This window comes from Scyliorhinus torazame, chromosome 19 (assembly GCF_047496885.1).
Source record: "Scyliorhinus torazame isolate Kashiwa2021f chromosome 19, sScyTor2.1, whole genome shotgun sequence".
In the NCBI taxonomy this organism is placed as follows: Eukaryota; Metazoa; Chordata; class Chondrichthyes; order Carcharhiniformes; family Scyliorhinidae; genus Scyliorhinus; species Scyliorhinus torazame.
The window spans coordinates 102,501,218-102,520,845 of NC_092725.1; positions in this window are offsets into that span (position 1 = coordinate 102,501,218).

A 19,628-nucleotide genomic window follows, 5' to 3' on the forward strand; every position below is an offset into this window, starting at 1 on the left:
TGTTAGGTAATTTGGACATTCTGAATTCTCCAGCTGTGTACCCGAACAGGAGCTGGGATGTGGCGACTAGGGGATTTTCACAGTGACTTCATTTCAGTGTTAATGTAAACCTACTTGTGACAATAATGAAGGTTATTATTATTCGACTCACTGTTGTTGATTCGTATGGCCCAATTATTACTGGCAGCAAAGCATCACCACACAAACCCATTATTATCAAACCGTTCCGCCAAATGGACTTTATCGGGAGTTTCGAGATTCTCAAGGGAAGGGACTCTGCTACTTCAATTTCCAGCTCCTCCTTTACAAAAGCATGGGACAAACCGTAGGTATTTGTTAGCTCATAGTCAGTTATATCAATTCCTGTAATAATAGTACCATTCCATCTTGCCCAGTGGGGGCTTTCCACCAGTGCCAGATCGAGTGCCCATTCTTAAAATTATTTCCGCATCTTGGAGGAGACAATGTACTTTGTCTCTATTTCCCTATGTTACCCAGTCTCAGGCTACATATCTGATCAATCAAACATCAAGTTTATTCTTTGGTATTGGATGGGCCACGCATGGTTATCAATGGTATCCTCTCCCTTGTCCCATATTGTTGCCTTTCCTGATTTTAAGGCCAAGATAGTGGTCTCAAGTATACATATCCAGCAGTCGCCACATATTAAACAACTAATATTTGTATAGGTAACATTATTAATTCCTCATTAGACCATGGTCAGATTCTTTGACCACTTCTGAATGTTCTCAGTCATGTTTTTAACTTCTTCCGTTGCATTTACTGGAATCCCAAATTGCTTATTTCTGAGCTCTGGAGTACAAATGTCTTTAATTGAGCCAAAAATCCAAATTAACCATCCCGAGTCCTGTACCCACTAATCCTGTTAGTGTTTCAAGCACTGACCTTTTCCTAAGCCCTTTAGCCAAACCATCCCTGTCAGCAGCTCTCCTGTGCCAATGTTGTAATAGTTTCCTAACAGGATTCTGAATAACTACTTTAGATGGGATATGATCACATTGAGAGTGTCACAGAAGGTCCAGGCTAAGCAAAATCTTTCTGATCGTTACATAACACTCATAATGTATATCAATGTATTAGTGAGAGGCAGCACGGTTTTGTGAAGGGGAGGTCGTGTCTCACTAACTTGATAGAGTTTTTCGAGGAGGTCACTAAGATGATTGATGCAGGTAGGGCAGTAGATGTTGTCTATATGGACTTCAGTAAGGCCTTTGACAAGGTCCCTCATGGTAGACTAGTACAAAAGGTGAAGTCACACGGGATCAGGGGTGAACTGGCAAGGTGGATACAGAACTGGCTAGGCCATAGAAGGCAGAGGGTAGCAATGGAGGGATGCTTTTCTAATTGGAGGGGCTGTGAACAGTGGTGTTCCACAGGGATCAGTGCTGGGACCTTTGCTCTTTGTAGTATATATAAATGATTTGGAGGAAAATGTAACTGGTCTGATTAGTAAGTTTGCAGACGACACAAAGGTTGGTGGAATTGCGGATAGCGATGAGGACTGTCTGAGGATACAGCAGGATTTAGATTGTCTGGAGACTTGGGCGGAGAGATGGCAGATGGAGTTTAATCCGGACAAATGTGAGGTAATGCATTTTGGAAGGTCTAATGCAGGTAGGGAATATACAGTGAATGGTAGAACCCTCAAGAGTATTGAAAGTCAAAGAGATCTAGGAGTACAGGTCCACAGGTCATTGAAAGGGGCAACACAGGTGGAGAAGGTAGTCAAGAAGGCATACGGCATGCTTGCCTTCATTGGCCGGGGCACTGAGTATAAGAATTGGCAAGTCATGTTGCAGCTGTATAGAACCTTAGTTAGGCCACACTTGGAGTATAGTGTTCAATTCTGGTCGCCACACTACCAGAAGGATGTGGAGGCTTTAGAGAGGGTGCAGAAGAGATTTACCAGAATGTTGCCTGGTATGGAGGGCATAAGCTATGAGGAGCGGTTGAATAAACTCGGTTTGTTCTCACTGGAACGAAGGAGGTTGAGGGGCGACCTGATAGAGGTATACAAAATTATGAGGGGCATAGACAGAGTGGATAGTCAGAGGCTTTTCCCCAGGGTAGAGGGGTCAATTACTAGGGGGCATAGGTTTAAGGTGAGAGGGGCAAGGTTTAGAGTAGATGTACGAGGCAAGTTTTTTACGCAGAGGGTAGTGGGTACCTGGAACTCGCTACCGGAGGAGGTAGTGGAAGCAGGGACCATAGGGACATTTAAGGGGCATCTTGACAAATATATGAATAGGATGGGAATAGAAGGATACGGACCCAGGAAGTGTGGAAGATTGTAGTTTAGTCGGGCAGTATGGTCGGCACGGGCTTGGAGGGCCGAAGAGCCTGTTCCTGTGCTGTACATTTCTTTGTTTGTTTCTTTGTAAAAAACTGGCATCATATTTTGAAGTTCCTGTGATATAAAGAGCACACAATGAATACATGAACATGAATATGGAGGTCCTATTACAAGTCCTGAGGTGGGTATTGGTGACATATCAGGACTTTGACAATCTTTATAGTTTTTCAATTTCTGCTGTCCTTTCTTCCTAGCCACTGGAATTCGACTTATCAGTCGTATTGTACTGTTAATTGGTTTCTTTCCTGGGCCCATCCTGAATGCACTGGGTGTGCTGTCAGAGCTGCATCGACTGTAGCAGCACAATTCCAGCAGGAGCTACCAGCTCGATGCCTATACATAGGCAAAGGACAATAGGCCGCACTCAGAGCCGTGACAGGCCGCAGGTTGCCCACCATGGCTCCAGATCCTCCGTGAAGATGGTTTCAATTTTTCATCGGCTTTTATGCCACTATTGCAGCTGAACTCAATTCCAAAGGAACCCAGACTTTCCTCCTGTATCCTCAGTAGACGAGCAGCAAGTAGGGAGAATATTGCAGCCCCTGCCATCCACCGTCCCCCGCACCCCATCACTGGTCTCGAAGTACATAGCGAGCAGCAAAGTCTGTCATGATATCTAACTGCACCTCATGGCATTCGATCCCGGCTCTGGGTCACCGTCCGTGTGGAGTTTGCACATTCTCCCCGTGTTTGCGTGGGTTTTGCCCCCTCAACCCAAAGACATGCAGAGTAGGTAGATCGGCCATGCTAAATTGCCCCTTAATTGGAAAAAATGAATTGGGTATCCTAAATTTACAGAGAAAAAAAATGATATCTAACTGCAGAACTTTTCCATTGAACACTTTGAATAGTCGAAAGATTAACTTTTTCTAACAGGGAACCACACTCATTTGCAGCTCTTATTAAAGACTCAGTCAGTCACTGCATACAACTGCTCAGGAACTGTGGTGTTGGGTGCTCTGGTGCACAGATGAGCCAACACAGTTGTATGTGGTACAACTCTATTTTCTTATAACTCTTATAATACAGTTCGTTCTGGATACTCTGCACGTGCTGTCTCCCTGAGTGTCCTTGGCAATAGCTGTGTCCTGGTTCCCCTCTGCAGCTCTTACTGACCACCAGGGGTTGTGTCTGTGCTTTTATATCTTTCTGTCATTGGTTGTGGTGTTGTGTGTTCTGATTTGTCTGTTGGTGTGTCTATCATGATGTGTGTGTTTGAATATCATGACATCCCCCTTTTTTACAAAGACAAGTGCCTACGTGGTTATAAATATAATTGTGTCGTGAGTGCATCTAAGAGTGTGCGTTTGTGTTGTGTACAGCGTGTGTTTATGACGTAACTATTTACATGGGGCGATGTCGGGTGCGTCACACTAACAAGGTTGTACCATAACAAAACTTGGATGCGAGAGAAAAAAAAAAACTTGAACATTGGCCCGGTCAGACGATATCTGGAACAATAAACAACAACAGGTTATAATACAGAAGTGTTTGACTTTTTGAACGTATTAACAGCGTTATAAGTCCAGTCTAATGGGTGACCGCCTCAAGAATGGGCTGGTCCTCAAGCCGGTTCAGCTGTGGAGATTTGGGGTCACACTGGTTCACCTTGGACTGTTGGAGGTGATGCTGTTGCCGAAGTCTCTACTTTACCATTTGTTGTACTTCATGCAGTGCTTGGTTTTTTTCATTCTTGCAAATATAACATTCAACATCTTTGTTAGTGGTGCCCTGGCTGTGGTTTGGTTCTGGTGGCGATGGAAGGGGCATGATCCGTGGCATCTCCACGAAGTCATCCTTGGGAACCAGTGGAGGATCCGACGTGTGCGTACGGTGCAGTTGCGAGCGTGGAAGGCGGCACAGAGCCCGCTGATTGCGCCTACGCACCAATCCATCCGCCCTGCATGCCAGGAACAAGGTGGAGTCTGTTTTCTTTTTATGTTTGTGGTGGACGGCATCTTGTAGCCGATGGGTCGTTGCCATCGAAGTAGCACCATCACTAATATCATGCAAGGCGATGACTGTGCCAGATGTGGAAGTTGGCCAAGACCGTGTACGCTGGTTCCGGCCACCTGCTGTGCCGGAAGGGCGACTCCGCAGAGAAACGTCGAAGCATGTCGCCTTGGATAGAGAATTGTTGCTCGCATCAACGTCTGGCGATGGCGCGAGTTGGTGTGTCCATCTTGGACCGCCGGTGCTGGTTGCCACTGCCGGCCCAGTGGGACTGCCACGCGATCCATTCCCTGTCGCCGTGGCATCTGCCGTCACCCTGAGCGTGCCATCACCGAGGCCGCGACACCGCCCGTCCGGAGCAAGGTCTGGCGTGCGCAGATCAGAGTCGGCGCTTGGCTGCTCCCCATCTGGAGTCCGGTCTGCCTTCCGTCGATGCCCCCCGTCCGGAGTCCCAACAGGTTCACTGGAGGCAGCCGAGATTCCCTGAAGCTGCACTTCTGGAGTCGGAACATGCAGGAATGCACCAACCAGTGGAGAGGCTCGAGCCATCGAGGGTGGAAGCGGTGCGCCGCCACCGCAGTCGTCAGTGGTCCCACCGTGATCGTTGAGTGCCTCGGTACGCACTAGGCGAGGTCTGTCACCTTGCACCTTTTGCATGGGAAGTGGGATGCTGTCGTCACTCGTCTCACATCCCGTGGATAGATCGTCATTAGCAGCTTGCTGTTCACTAGGGTTGGGTAAATTGTCAGAGTTTTCATCTGGTGGTGCACACCATGTTGGTGGACTGTCATTGTCTTGCCATTGTCCTTCATTTGGGCTTTTCTTCTTTGGAACTTTAAATCTTCCCCCAGACATTGCAGAACCTTGTTTATTACCCCCAAATTCTCCCATATGTATGGTCTCGAATATAGTATCCACTGTTTCTATCGACATTGTACCATTTTCCAAAGAACATTCCGTTTCACTTTTCTTCTCAGGTACCTCATATGTGACTTTGTTTGATGTACATGCCTTCATGGTCTCTGGGTCTGATTTTGCTGGGACTGGCATGGTCACAGTCTCTCTTTTACTGTTCTCAATTGCCCACATTATACTCCCCATACATAACTGCTTAAGCACTGGGGTTAGTGTGGTACAATGGATAATCGGGTCGACCTTATCTGCATCTTCATCATTAGTGGAAAGCACACTTGGTTCACTTGAAACTGCTGTGGGTGTTAAATTCATTGTCTGGCTACTCGATGTCGGTGTCCTCAGGATTCTTGCTCCAATGTTCTGCTCAATAATCAGTGGAGTGTGTATAGGTTCAATGCAATTAATGTTCCCCTCCAGGTTTGAAGAGTCATTACTGACTAACTGCTGGTCTCCGAAGTTGGGATTTTGCGGTGTTGTGTTGAAGGGAGACATTTGTCCCTGCTGTAGATATGATTCAGGTTGTGTTATTTCCATTACCTGAGGATCAATGTCTTGTCCATTTTTTCGATCCGTACTAAAACACTGGCAATTCTCAGTCTGCTCCTTGCAAGTTAAACATACAATTAATTTCGTTAGCAAATCCTCAGCATCCTTCTGTGGCCGTGCTGTATTATTAATCTCTGTTCGGCTACAATGATCCTGAAGGTCAGCGCATAAACCTTTTTTCTTCGGGCTTGGACGAGGCGATTCCTTTGGCTTGTCTTCAGTTGGGCTTGAACAGTCTTCAGCGCTGTGCCCTCTATTGTAGCATGAGAGACCGTCATGGTCATGCTGCTGTGTAGTGGAGCATGGTAGGCTGTTATAGCCTTCTTGCTGTTCACGGGAGCATGGCAGACTTGCATCGTCTGCCGCTGGTTGGTCAGGAGAGGTTGCTAGACCCTCATGGTCTTGTTCCTGCAAGGACTGCGCTCTGGAGTCTTGCGTTCCTTCCATCGTGGAGTCCGTCCACGAGCTCTCTGTGGAGGCTTGTGACACTGGAGTCACTTCTTGTTCGTGCAAGGACTGCGCTCTGGAGTCTTGCGTTGCTTCTATCGTGGAGGCTGTCCACGAGCTCTCTGTGGAGACTTGTGACACTGGAGTCACTTCTTGTTCGTGCAAGGACTGCGCTCTGGAGTCTTGCGTTGCTTCTATCGTGGAGGCTGTCCACGAGCTTGCTGTGGAAGCTTGTGACACTGGAGTCACTTCTGGTTCATGCGAGGACTGCACTCTGGAGTCTTGCATGTCTTCTTTCATAGAGTCGGGAACGTTGAGCGGGACGTGGACCACGCTCTGTGTGGCAGCAGGGCACTCTCCGTGTGCTTGCACCGCTCCCTGTCTGTTAATGTCAGGCTGCAGCATCATCCGGTACTGATAAGTTGGAACATCATATCTGCTGGGTTGAAGATCCTCAAATCCGAAAAATGAATCCGCATCTGCATCGGATTCAATGTGGGGGCCGCCAATGTGCAACACGAAAGGTTCGTCCGAGTCATAGTCATATAGGACCACGGAGCTATCATTGGGCTCGCGAGGTCCGGAAACACTGTAAAAATCGTCATCGAAGTATTCAAGGTCGGAATCATCGGCTTGTGCGTAGGTAACTGCTTGTCGGAGGGTTCTTCGGAGGTTAAATTCATCTCCTGGGTCAATTTGCGGCACTGTGCTGTCATTCCAGGTGAAGGAAGGTTGTTTTACAGCTTTAACAGATTTTTGTTTTTTTGATTTGGGACGTTTCCCTTTTAAATTGGATTTGGGACATTTCCTTTTTAAATTGATCCAGTCTTGGGCCTCTGACATCCTGACGCTCGGTATGTAGCACGTAGGAAGCGACTGCGCATGCTCAGATCGCTGTTCCTTTACCGATGGCCGTTTTCTTAACTGCGCATGCGCAAACGAAACTTCCGGTTCTGCGCACTTCTCGCGCAACTGTGCTAGCGTTATACCTTTAGCAAGATGGCCGCCGACCTCGACCCAGCCTTTTCTCAGGCCCGGGATTTCGGGCTCCGGGATCCCAGCCACGAGGTGAGTACTGCAGCTTTTCTTACCTTTAAGTCCCCATTGGATTGCGTATTCTTCACAGTACTTGGCGAATTTGCCCATGACTGCCTGGTAATCGTGCCTTTGCTGCCTCCTGAAGAACCTGAACCTTCTGAACATTGCTCTTGCCCTTGCACCGGCGACGATGAGGAGAAATTCAATTTTTTCCTTATCATCCAGGTCCTGGAGTTCAGCTGCCGCCAGGAACAACTCGAACATTTGCCGGAATCGCCGCCAGTTTTCGTGGAGGTCGCCGTCGCACTGGAGCGCCTGCGGAACCGGGAGCTCGTGCATCATGCCTGGGCACTGCTGGTTGTCTGTGTACACTGAGGTATGCCGGCAGGTATCGATCCACTCCTGTACCATGTGGTGTTGGGTGCTCTGGTGCACAGATGAGCCAACACAGTTGTATGTGGTACAACTCTATTTTCTTATAACTCTTATAATACAGTTCGTTCTGGATACTCTGCACGTGCTGTCTCCCTGAGTGTCCTTGGCAATAGCTGTGTCCTGGTTCCCCTCTGCAGCTCTTACTGACCACCAGGGGTTGTGTCTGTGCTTTTATATCTTTCTGTCATTGGTTGTGGTGTTGTGTGTTCTGATTTGTCTGTTGGTGTGTCTATCATGATGTGTGTGTTTGAATATCATGACAGGAACCTTGCATATATATAGTGCCTTTAACATACAGTAAAGTACCACAGTGTATCAGAGGGTCTTCAGGTTTATAGAATTGTAGAACACCAAAGATGACCATTCAGCCCATCAACATATCCTGCCTCTTTGAAAGAGTTATTAAATTGGTCCCACTTTCCCCACAGCCTGCAATGTTTTTCTTTTCAGGTATTCACTAGATTCCCGTCTGGAAGTTATTATTGACTCTGCTTCCTCGAGACCTTTAATCATGCATTTAAGATCTTAACAACTCCTGTTGTAAAAAAATAATTCTCCTCATCTGCCCATCTGAAGCTTTTGCCAATTAATTTCAACCTGTTTCCCCCTGAATACCAACCCTCCTGCCAGTGTAAATCATTCCCCCTGATCAAAATTCTCCTAAATGTTAGCAGACAAAACGCTGACACCGAGCCGCATCTGGCACCTGGTGATTAAATGTGCAACATACGGCTGAACTCCTGTTTGGCAAGCCAGCCCAACACAGTGCAAAATTGGGAAATTACCCTAAGAAACGCCAGAGGCAAGTTATTCGCCCTGGGATAAGTGCCAGAAATCTGCCCAACGAGCCCACACTTGAGGTGACGTAGCGTCACTGCGCTCCTATTTCAGATGTTTGCATAGACAAGGTAATCAAAGATTCTTGGGGATAGATGGGAATGTGGAATTTGAAATCCTAACAGATCAGCCATGATCTTATTGAATGGCAGAGCAGGCTCGAGGGGCTGAATGGCCTACTTTGTATGCTCATTGCTCCCATTGAAATTCCGCCTTTGAAATTCTTCTACCCTGATAGTGGCAGCAAAGTTGAGATCTTCACAGAGGTGACCAATTAAGAAGCTACATCTGGGAGCAGCGGCCAATGAAGAATGGCAGGCAAACCAGGGAACCAATGGGAGGGCTTGCAGTGATGTCCGGCCGGCAGTCCCACCTGGGGAGATGAGCGTTGCTCAAACAGACAGGAGAATGTGGTGATATGCATCACTGTAAATACACAAGGGGTTAATGTACATACACTACACCTAGCTAAACACTAGAGGGAGCACCAGAGACATCATGACACACAGACATTCAACCAATAGGTCAGTAAGATAGGACACGACCAATGGGCAGTCAAGACACACACACAGGTGACACTACCACAAGGGGGCTACCCATATATAAGGACACAGCACATATGATCTTTCTCTTTCCAGTGGAGACACTTAGTGAGTACAGACAGGGTTGATTGAAACACATCACACCCACCACGTGGATTGTAGCAGACTGGTTAGTTAGGCTGAGTAGCTATAGCAGGATTAACAGGAGAGTCGAATCCAAATAGGAGAATCGTTAACAGTTTAATAAATGTGTTAAAGCTATCTCCAAGTCTGAACCTTCCTTTGTCAGAGTGCACATCAAGGAAGCAGCTTATGCTACGTCAAGAGCAGAACAAAACAGAGAACACATGCGTTCATCAAGAGTTATGATGTTTTTAAAAAATCAGTGTGGCCAGAACTGGCAAGCCATCAATGCACAGGGTCCCCCACCACATCTGTGTCATGGTGAGGGCACTCTGGCATTAGCAGGTCCATGTTTAGTTCTGCCTCCTACAAAATGTACTAGCAAGGATTAGTGGAACAATAATCTGGGTTCGGTATTTGGAGAAAAGACTGTACACAAACAGTGGTAACTGGGAGGCTGCGTGGATACATCTGGTCTGTATGAATGCTACTCTGTTCTGTCTACAGGGTGCGTGGGATTATACATCACATCTTGCTGGATAGTGAGAGACAGAAGTTTCATGTACCCATCTTAACGATGTATCAAAACATTTCAGGGGGAGGGGGGGATTGAAGGAGGCCTCGCTGACCTTCAGATTTATTTCAGTCCGAGGTGAAGTGGATATATTCCACACCTCGTCCCACATGGAAATCTCCTCCGCAATTTCCAAATCAAAAATGATTAGACCTGGTCACGCTTTTCAATGTCTTGTGATCACCAGTCAGTGGAAACATTTTCATGTGAATCCGGTTCTGAGCACCCAACTGACCCTGAATCATCTGAAAGGGTAGGTGAAAGCAGCTTTGACAGTAACCTTCAAAAAGGAAATAGCGGAAAAGTTACAAATTCAGGAAGGTTGTGAGGTGGGCGTTCAATGCCCCCACCTGCCCCCTCCTTCCAGAAGCTGACTATATGATCCATGGAGCTCTGCAGTGTTGATGTTGCCATCTCTTGGAAGAGATGTTAACTGTCCCAGCTTCCTAGGCTACTGGTTTAGATTTACATTTATTGTCACTTGTACCGTGCTGCAGTAAAAAGTATTATTCTGCGTACAGTCCAGGCTGAATGTTGAATGTCTAATGATGAGGTTTAAAAAGCAATAACAATCTATCCTGGGATTCCGTCTTACCTCAGCCAACATTCCTGAAAAGAGTGGACGGTCATTCATCTCAATGCTATTTGTCGGACATTGATATACACAAAAAACTCCTCCTTGTTCTTTTTGTCAACTGTGGGACTCTCACCTAAACGAGTTTGATAACCACCCTCGGACTTAAGCAGAAAATTCTAGGCCAACACTCCAGTGCAGTACTGAGGGAATGCTGCAATGTCAGAATTGCAGTCAAAACCTCAACTGTGCTGTCACGTGATCCGGTCCAGCACGGCCGGTGCCATGTTTTCCGGGAGCTGCAGCTTGTCAGCACTGCGCATGTGTGGCCCGGGACCCGGCGATTCTCCGGCCTTTTTCCACGCGTTCCACGGGTGTTTCACGCGGCGCCGGTGCTAGCCCCTCACCAGTACCGGAATCGGTGAGGGTTTCGCCCGATTTTCCCGTCGTGAAACATCACCGATTCTCCGTTGGGCCCCAGAAATGGAGAATCCAGCCCAAGGGGCCAGGCAGGAAAGTGCTGTTGAGGCCATAGTCAGATCAGCCATAATCCTATTGAATGACGAAGCTGCGCAAAGAGCCAAATGGCCTTCTGCTCCTATTTCTTATGTTCTTATAACTTATTGCCAATTGGGACATCTTGCTGTGCGGAGATTGGTTGACGTGTTACTCTAGAATATGATAGTGGCTACTCATCATAAAAACTTCATTGGCTGTAAATGGTTGTGGGTCATCCTGCGGTTTTATCTCTTTTTTTCTAATAAGCTGCTAAATCGTATTAAAAGGTTTAACAATTTTATACTTGGGGTGATAGATTTCACTTACCTGACCAAGTAAGTTGCTAAATTGCAAGGCAAAAGTTTTGTTACTGCAATGATGGTAAGGCGTGACCTGAATGCCGAAATTCAATTTAGGTTATTTTAACAAGAAACAATGGCCGCTATTCACCCGAAAATTTTCTGTGTCCAGTTTTGGGTGTGTTTAGTGGGTATTTCCCGGCGGCTGCAGTGCTGCTATTCAACAGCACTTTGCCATTTTGTTTCACCTCGGGGAGTTTCTCTCTGCCGAGGCCGCACTTAGAAGGGTTTCCTGCTGGCGTGCTTGGGCAAGCTGATGCTTGGCAGCAGGAAAGCCCCCCTTGGCCCCAACCTTGGGAAGGCCCCCGGGAACCCCCGCTCATCCCCTCTCTACCTGGTAAGGCGCCCCAGGCCCGATCCCTGACAGTGCCATCCTAGCACCCTGGCACTGCCAACCTCGCACCCTGGTCAGTGCCAAGGTGCCCGTGTGCCGAGAGAGTGCCAGGATGCCACCTTGATCTGTCCCCGACCACCAGGGGCTTTCCAATGGCTTGCAAGGCCCCAAGGTGCCATTACGACTGGTCCACCTTTGTAAGGACCAGTACTAAACGGCGCCATGTCATGGTCTCGCAGGAGCAGCCTTTGAGTCCCGGGCACCGGGAAAATCTGTAAGCTATTTAAATATGCTGATCTGTGTCATGCTCAGTGAGGGCGAGATCCAGATCATGACCTGTCTATTCATGGGATGAGGGCATCGCTGGCTGAGCCGGCATTTAATGCCCATCCCTAATTGCCCTTGAGTGACTTTCTAGGCCATTCAGAAGACATTTAAGAGTCAACCACATTGCTGTGGGTCTGGAGTCACATCTAGGCCAGACCAGGTAAGAGTGGCAAATTTACCTCCCTGAAGGGGCATTAATGAACCAAATGGCTTTTTACAACAATCAACAATGGTTTCATGTCCACATTTCACCATCAGCCATGGTGGGATTTGACCTATCCCCCCGGAACTTTATCTTGGGTCTCTGGATTATTCGTCCCGTGTCAATCCACTGCACCACTTCCACCCCCCATTAAAAAATCACTCATGCCAAGAAAGAGCTCACCATACAGAAATGATTACTTTTTTTAGTCATGGCAATTAATTAATTAGAATCTGAAACAGTACCAGTCAAATAATTTTCATTTCTTTCCTTTCCCACATCAGCTATGTGTGATGATAATTAAAACTGAGAACTATTAATAACCCGGATTTTGTGGTCAGTAATGGAACAACAGTGCTTGTTGATGTTCTCGGAGAGAGCAGCCCACAAAGATTTAGCAATACCTGTAGCGTGGGCATGAGTTTAAATCTGGCACCAGCTCTATGGAATCCCCAGGCATCCACAACAGTGGTGTTATCAAACAGAATAAACATTCAGTCACATTGAATAATTCTCAAAGCAGGAAGTAGAATGCACAAATTATCTTTCATTTTTCTCTCATTTTAGAGAAATTTGAAAGATTATCATGAAAATAGGATTAAAATAGGAGCTGAACCACAATAAACAAACATTCTTTTTTAAATTACGTTAAAAAGCAGCGGGATTTGATATTCTACCAATATAAAATTCGTTTTTCAGGGCCAGAGGTGTTGTTATAAGTAATTATGAACTTAATATACCATTTAAAAACCCAGTTACACCTCATTCAACAAGGCATAACTTATTCAATGCATTTTATTAATAGTGTTATGAAACCCCATTGATGCTCAGTGTGAGGGTTTTCCAACCGGAAGCACAGGTTTCATTTGGTATAATGTTTTATTGGATATGAGTGAGAAACATCTGCGGAAACAGTGAGAACTCAAACCTCTGTTTCATTAAGCAACAATAAGGGTATTTAGTAAAGTAGAAGAACGATAATGGCCTAGATTCTCTGCGGCCTGCTTGCCAGTAGCGGGATCCGCGATGCAGCAGGGAAAGCAAAAATCGGGATCGGCGGCGGGATTGGGATGCTCTGCCACCCCCCCCCCCCCCCCCCCCCCCCCCCCCGCAGCCGGCAGGATCTGGGTTTGCACCAGCGCTCTGGCAGGAGGTTGTAAATGAACACACATGAGTCTTAATGACCATTTATCGGCTCGGTCACCTTATTCTCCGACCCTCCGTGTTTCTCAAACCCGATGCGCCAGGAATCACTTGGGCGGGGATTACTACAGGTTTTGCCAAACGCGAACCTAGCGTGGTGACCTCACGGTGGGCCAAGGAGCTAATCCCTGAAGGCGGCTGCGCCCAAAATCCATCTCAGGACCACCCTCCCTCCAAAATGTACAACCTGCCAACCCTCCTCTACCAGATCCTCTCCCATGCACCCCAGAGACTCCCTAAAATGGCTGAACCCCCGAAGAAACCCCTTTAATAGAGACCCCCCCAGGGACCCCTTTAATAAGGAGACCTTCGCAGGTACCCCTGAATAGGGTGACCCGCCAGGGACTCACTTACTGAAGGATACCCCCCTCCCAAAGAGACCCCTAATTGAAGGAACTGAAAAGAGACCTACTAACTAGAGAGAAATCTGTCCTCATCTCTGATCTAAATGGCTACCTCTTACTCTGTGACTGTCCCCTGTTTCTAGACTCTCCGCCGCACCCAGGGGTGTATCCTTTCTGCATCTACCTTATCGAGCCCTGTAAGAATTTTTCGTACTTCAATTAGCTCATCTCTCATTCTTCGAAACCTAGAGAATACCGACCCAGTCTCCTCAATAGTTCCTCATTGGACAATCCTGCCTTCTGTGGAATCAGGCTGGTGAACCATTTCTGCACTCCCTCCATCGACAATTTATCCTTCCTTTGGTAAGGTGACCATAGTAGCATCAATATCAAGGAGCATAAAGGTGGACGCTCACATCCATCAAAGTGATTTCAAAAGATTCCCATCGTGAGGACTTCAATAACACAACCAGTAGTGGAGTGGGATTCGCTAAATTTTCATGTTTAACTGCACGTGTGCAAATGGCAGACATTGCTGCCCATTTCGCAGGGTAATGACGGTGAAAGCTGACAGCTTTATCATCGTTAACAACTGCAGAATCCAAGCCAATGAGTGCTTTGGATACATTTTTTTCAGGAACCCCTGTTCCTGAAGAAAGTGTATCAGTCGCTCTCACAGAGTGAAGCATAATATTTAATCTGGGAGCAAATATTTACATCTGAAGTGGCAACAGGCTAAACAATAGCATTTTCCATTTCATCTCACAGTGTCTGAAATGTGACCCTGGCAAGATAAAAGCTGGCGCGGTGGGTACATAAAGAAGGTATACAACAGGTGTGTCCTTATCTCTCTCACATTGGAAAATGTTATGGATTGTGCCGTGGCTTGTGGTATCAGTACAGGAAAAAAAAGGTGCCAGAGATGGGGCTATTTTGTGCAGCTGTGATGGTCGCGGTTCACTTGGTAGCATTGTTGTATCTTGTCTTGATTCCACCATGACAGCCACCAAACAGTTGCTTTGCAATGTATTATTTTTATTATTCATTCATGGGATCTGGGCATTTCAGGTTAGTCATGCATTTATTGTCCATCCTTAATTGCCCTCGAGAAAGTGGTGGTGAGCTGCCTTCTTGAACAGCTGGAGTCCATGTGCTGTAGGTACATCCAAAGAGCTGTTAGGGAGGGAGTTCCAGGGTTTTGACCCAGCGACAGTGAAGGAATGACAATATATTTCACATCGAGGTGGTGTGTAGGAGGTGGTGGTGTTCCAGTGTATCTGCTTCCCTTGTGCTAGATGGTAACGGTGGTGTGTTTGGAAGGTGCCATCTCAAGAGTCTTGGTGAGTTCCAGTAGTGCGCCTTATGGGTGGTATGCACTGTTGCTACTGTGGGACAGTGGTGGAGTGATTGAAAGTTTGTGGATGGCTGCCAATCAAGTTGACTACTTTGTCCTAAATGGTGTCAAGCTTCTCAAATGTTGTTGGAGCTGCACTCATCCAGGGCAATTTTGCAGCTTATTCAGTATGTGGAAACTATCAATCCCAATTATAAAATTTTTAAACCTTTTTATACTTCTGTGTGTTGCTCCTGAGTTAGAAGGTTGTGGGTTACGTCCTACTCCAGGACTTGAGCACAATAATTAGGCCTGACACTTAATTTTCCCTCTAAGCTGCGTGGTAGTTCAGAAACCTCGGGCTGGATTCTCCCAAAATGGGACTATGTCCACACCCCGGCGTAAGAATGCTGCCGTTTTACTCTGAAGGTTCCTGTGGGAAAGTGGAGCCGATTCACTGCCCTGCAGGGGGCTAGCAGGGACTCAGAATAGTTCACGCAGCTTTAGCTGCGGATATGGGCCCCCGCACTTCCGGCTTTGAGTCCGCGCATGCGGACGGCGGCGGCCTCCAGCGGCCGCGCCGAGCGCCATGGCGGACTCAGACCGCGGAGGCAGACGTAAAAATTAGGGTCCCCCCTATCGGCCGCGCGCCCAAAGATCTGACCACGCAGATCTGTCCCCCGGCCGCCTATAAGGCCCCCCGCCTCCCCCGATGTCTGAACACCCCGCCCCCCCAACCAGGGCGGCCACGGACTGAGTCCCCGGCCGCAAAGTGAGCATCCCTACTGGCGATAGGTGGTTAGAACCATGCCGTCAGGAACTTGGCCGGTCGGCAGCGGAGAATCGCTGGGCGGGCCTATGGCAATGGCCACCAGACGAGCGGAGTACTCTGCGAACACGCCGATTCTCGGGTCCCGGAGAATCGCCGGACCAGTGCCGGGCCCGATTTCAGAGCGGGGCTGCGGAGAATCCGGCCCCTCAGCTTTGACAAAGGGTCATCCAGACTCAATGTTAGCTCCCTTCTGTGTCCGCAGATGATGTCTGACCTGGTGAGATTGTCCAGCATTTACTGTTCTTGTTTCAGAAACCTGTCTATCCAAAAATATGTAATTTGATGGAATATTACTAAAATAGAGGGAGAGCTGTACTGTTTGAGGTGATGTCTCTTGGCTGAGAGTTTAAACCAAGGTCCTGTGTGTCCTCTCAGTTGGGTGTAGGTTTTGAAGAAGAGTCGGGGATGCCTCCCTAATGTCCTGGCCAATGTTCATCCCTCAATCAACATCACGAAAAGCAGATTATTTTGGTCATCACCACGTTGCTGTTTGTGGGAGCTTCTTGTGCCCTAATTGACTGCCTATTTGCACTGTTGTTCAAGGGGAATACTTTCCAACTGTGTGTTTCCCCTGTCTGAGAATGTAATTTGCTGGCCCTCACTTCTTGCATTTCATTTCATTTCTGTGTCTGCCTTGTTGTTTGTGCTAAAGAAACATGCAGGTATATTTAGAATGAGAGTGCTTTGTACTTAGTAAAATTATCGAGAGGGAGGTTTTCACACCCAGAAATTGCAAACCACCTTTCTCTGAAGATGTGCTTTACATTATAGCTGTGAAAGTGATCGTCCCCGAGGACCAAAGGCTGCTCTCCCTTTTTGGGAGAGAGCTGACTGGAGGTGATTTAACCTGAGGGTCAGCACATCTCAGACGAGGGGCAAGGTTGAGAAGGTGGAGCCTTTGTGGATAACCTCAGCCAGAACGGGATTTGAACCTGCGCTGTTGCCGTCGTTCCATATCATGAACCAGCTAACCGACCCTCTACAGCTGTAGCATGGTTCCAACAACGCAGGTATAATGTAAACACAGCCCAAGGACAGAGTCCAGGACCAATGGTAACACCACAGCAAAGTCCCACGCAGTGTTAACACCAGAATGGTGGAAATGGGACCCAGTTGGGAGTCGAGATCAGCATGGTTTGTGAAACAACAGCATCTACATTCCAAAAGTAATACTTGACTTTGAAGTGCCCGGGCTGTTTTATATGTGCCCTGTATAAATTCGTTCTTTCTATTCGAAAATGTCATGGACAATCATTATATTGTGAGAACAAACTATTCATGTCTCGAGTTATACTCCAGTAAAATGTTGTTAGCTATCTCAAAATGTGTGTTGTGGCAGTTGTTCCTGCTGCTTTCGGAGATCTACTCTAGTCAACGAGAGAACTGAATTTATCCTGTGATCTCCACCTTTCCCTGGAAGAAGGGCAGCAGTAACATCATGGAAACACCCCTAAACTGCACTCTGGGTCCCTCTGACTTGTATATATAGAATTCTAGATGGGTACAGCAGAGAAATAGGTGATTTGACCCGCACCAGGGCAAGATACTATAAATCTTCATCTAATGCTACACTCAGAGAGCTATCACCACACAGGCTGCAGGGATTCAAGGCGAAGGCCCCATCACTACCTCTCAGGAAAGCTAGTATAACAATCCCAGCCTATGTTACTACTGGACAGCCAGGTCCCAGGATGGGATCCTGGCTCAATAGACCGTAACTTTTATTTTTTGTTTAGAGACATGGATGATGTGGATGAACAGTTACAGGACTGCTGATTAACTTTTAACAAATGAATAAAACATTTATTAAACATGAAAGATTGACTCTAATAATAATAATCATCTTTATTGTCACAAGTAGGCTTACATTAACACTGCAATGAAGTTACTGTGAAAAGCCCCTAGTCGCCACACTCCGGCACCTGTTCGGGTACACAGAGGGAGAATTCAGAATGTCCAAATTACCTAACAGCCCGTCTTTCGGGACTTGTGGGAGGAAACCAGAACAACCAGAGGAAACCCACGCAGACACGGGGAGAACGTGCAGACTCCATACAGACAGTGACCCAAGCCGAGAATTGAACCTGGGACCCTGGCGCTGTGAAGCAACAGTGCTAACCACTGTGCTACCATGCCACCTTACTCCTTCACCATAACTATATTTTCACAGATATACACACATTTTTAAGGATAACACAAGTTACAAAATATATCTTATGCTGTAATGTTCTCGGTAAGTACACAGGCACAGACACAATTTTCTCTGAAATCAAGTGGCAGGCTCCACCCAATACAACTTATGTGCATTTCTCATCAAATTCCCACAGATGCTTATTGCGCTGTGAGCCAACTGGTCTCACTGGAACTATGACTTCAACTCAAGTGTTTCCAGGTGTCTCGAACAAACACACTTTGGAATCTTCTTCCGACCAACGGTTTCTCTCAGATTTCTTCAACAAGAATCCACTTCCAGGATTTTTTTCTCTTCTTTCAGTATTCCTCTGCTCTGGATTGCCACATGCATTCAAACTTCCACGCAATCTCTCAGATACCCAGCCATGCCCACTGACCACCACTGCTTCACAGGTTGTATTAACGTGATATCAACCTTAAGATTACTTCAGATGTCTGGCTCCTTGCTAGCAAACTTCACCAGGTCTGCCCCTTTCTTTAAATTCAGTATCTTGTTCAGATTGTAGTTCTTTGACTCTTTGACTTCAGTCATCCTGGGACTCCTCTTTTCATCCCCTCATTGCTAGAACTATCTGTTCTATAGCATCTGGGACTTTCTTTTTGCCTGTTACTCCATTGTCCTGCCTATCTGCTGGCAGCTTCTGTGAGAGCTGCTGGGTCCATGTGAAACACAAGTGCCTATGCTTTTCAGTGTCAGCCCGTGGTTATTAAGCATAGTCTTTCTTTAAATCCTGTTTGTTTTCACATTGTAAACTCTTTAATTGCAGGTACTCTTTGAAATTACTAAAACTCACATACATGCAGGCATCTTTGTTTAACATGAAGCTAACTAAAGTTTAACCATTTCTTACACAGAAACACAAACTTAAACTTCCATAAAACTCTACCTTATTTCTAATACCCACAAATACAAATATAGGTTACTTAAAACTACCAAAATTAACCACCAGATTGGGCAAAGCCCCATCTCACTGCGAAATTTGTCATTAATGTAGTGGTTTTAAAGGCCAGAAAAAAGGTTGTAAGGCTTATCAATTCTTACGCCAAGCCTTTTTCTTTTGAAAGATTGTATACTGCCGTATTTCCTCTCCTGAACCATGTGCCGCTGTGTTTCAATGAACTGCAACATCTTGACTATTGCTCATCTCATGATAAATTACAAAATGCAATCTAGATAAGGGTGTCCTAAATAATGACCTCATTCCTGCTTTGCTCCATCTAGGCCATGGTCTCCATCTGCCTAGGCCCTAGGTTCTGGCATTCCCAGCTGAAACCTCTCCATCCATTTCTTAACCCTTAAGCTGCTCCATAAAATCCTACCTCTTTGACCAAGGTTTTGGTCATTTTCCCAAATAGATCTTTATGTTGTTCGGTGTCAAATTTTGTTTGATGACAATCCTGCGAAGCGCCTTGGGACATTTTTCGGTGTTGAAAGCACCGTATAAATATGAGTTGTTGTTGTTCTCTTGTTCACTGCCACCCATTCTGTGGAATGCTCTTGCAGCTGTTTTATAAATCCTGCTTAACTTGTGTGAAGAACAACTGTCTGCGTGCCACTCAATATTTTGTAACTCGGCTTAAAAGCTCAAACTGGCTGGGCTGAATAAATAATTTCCAGAATGCAGGGTGTGAAGGAAAGACAATG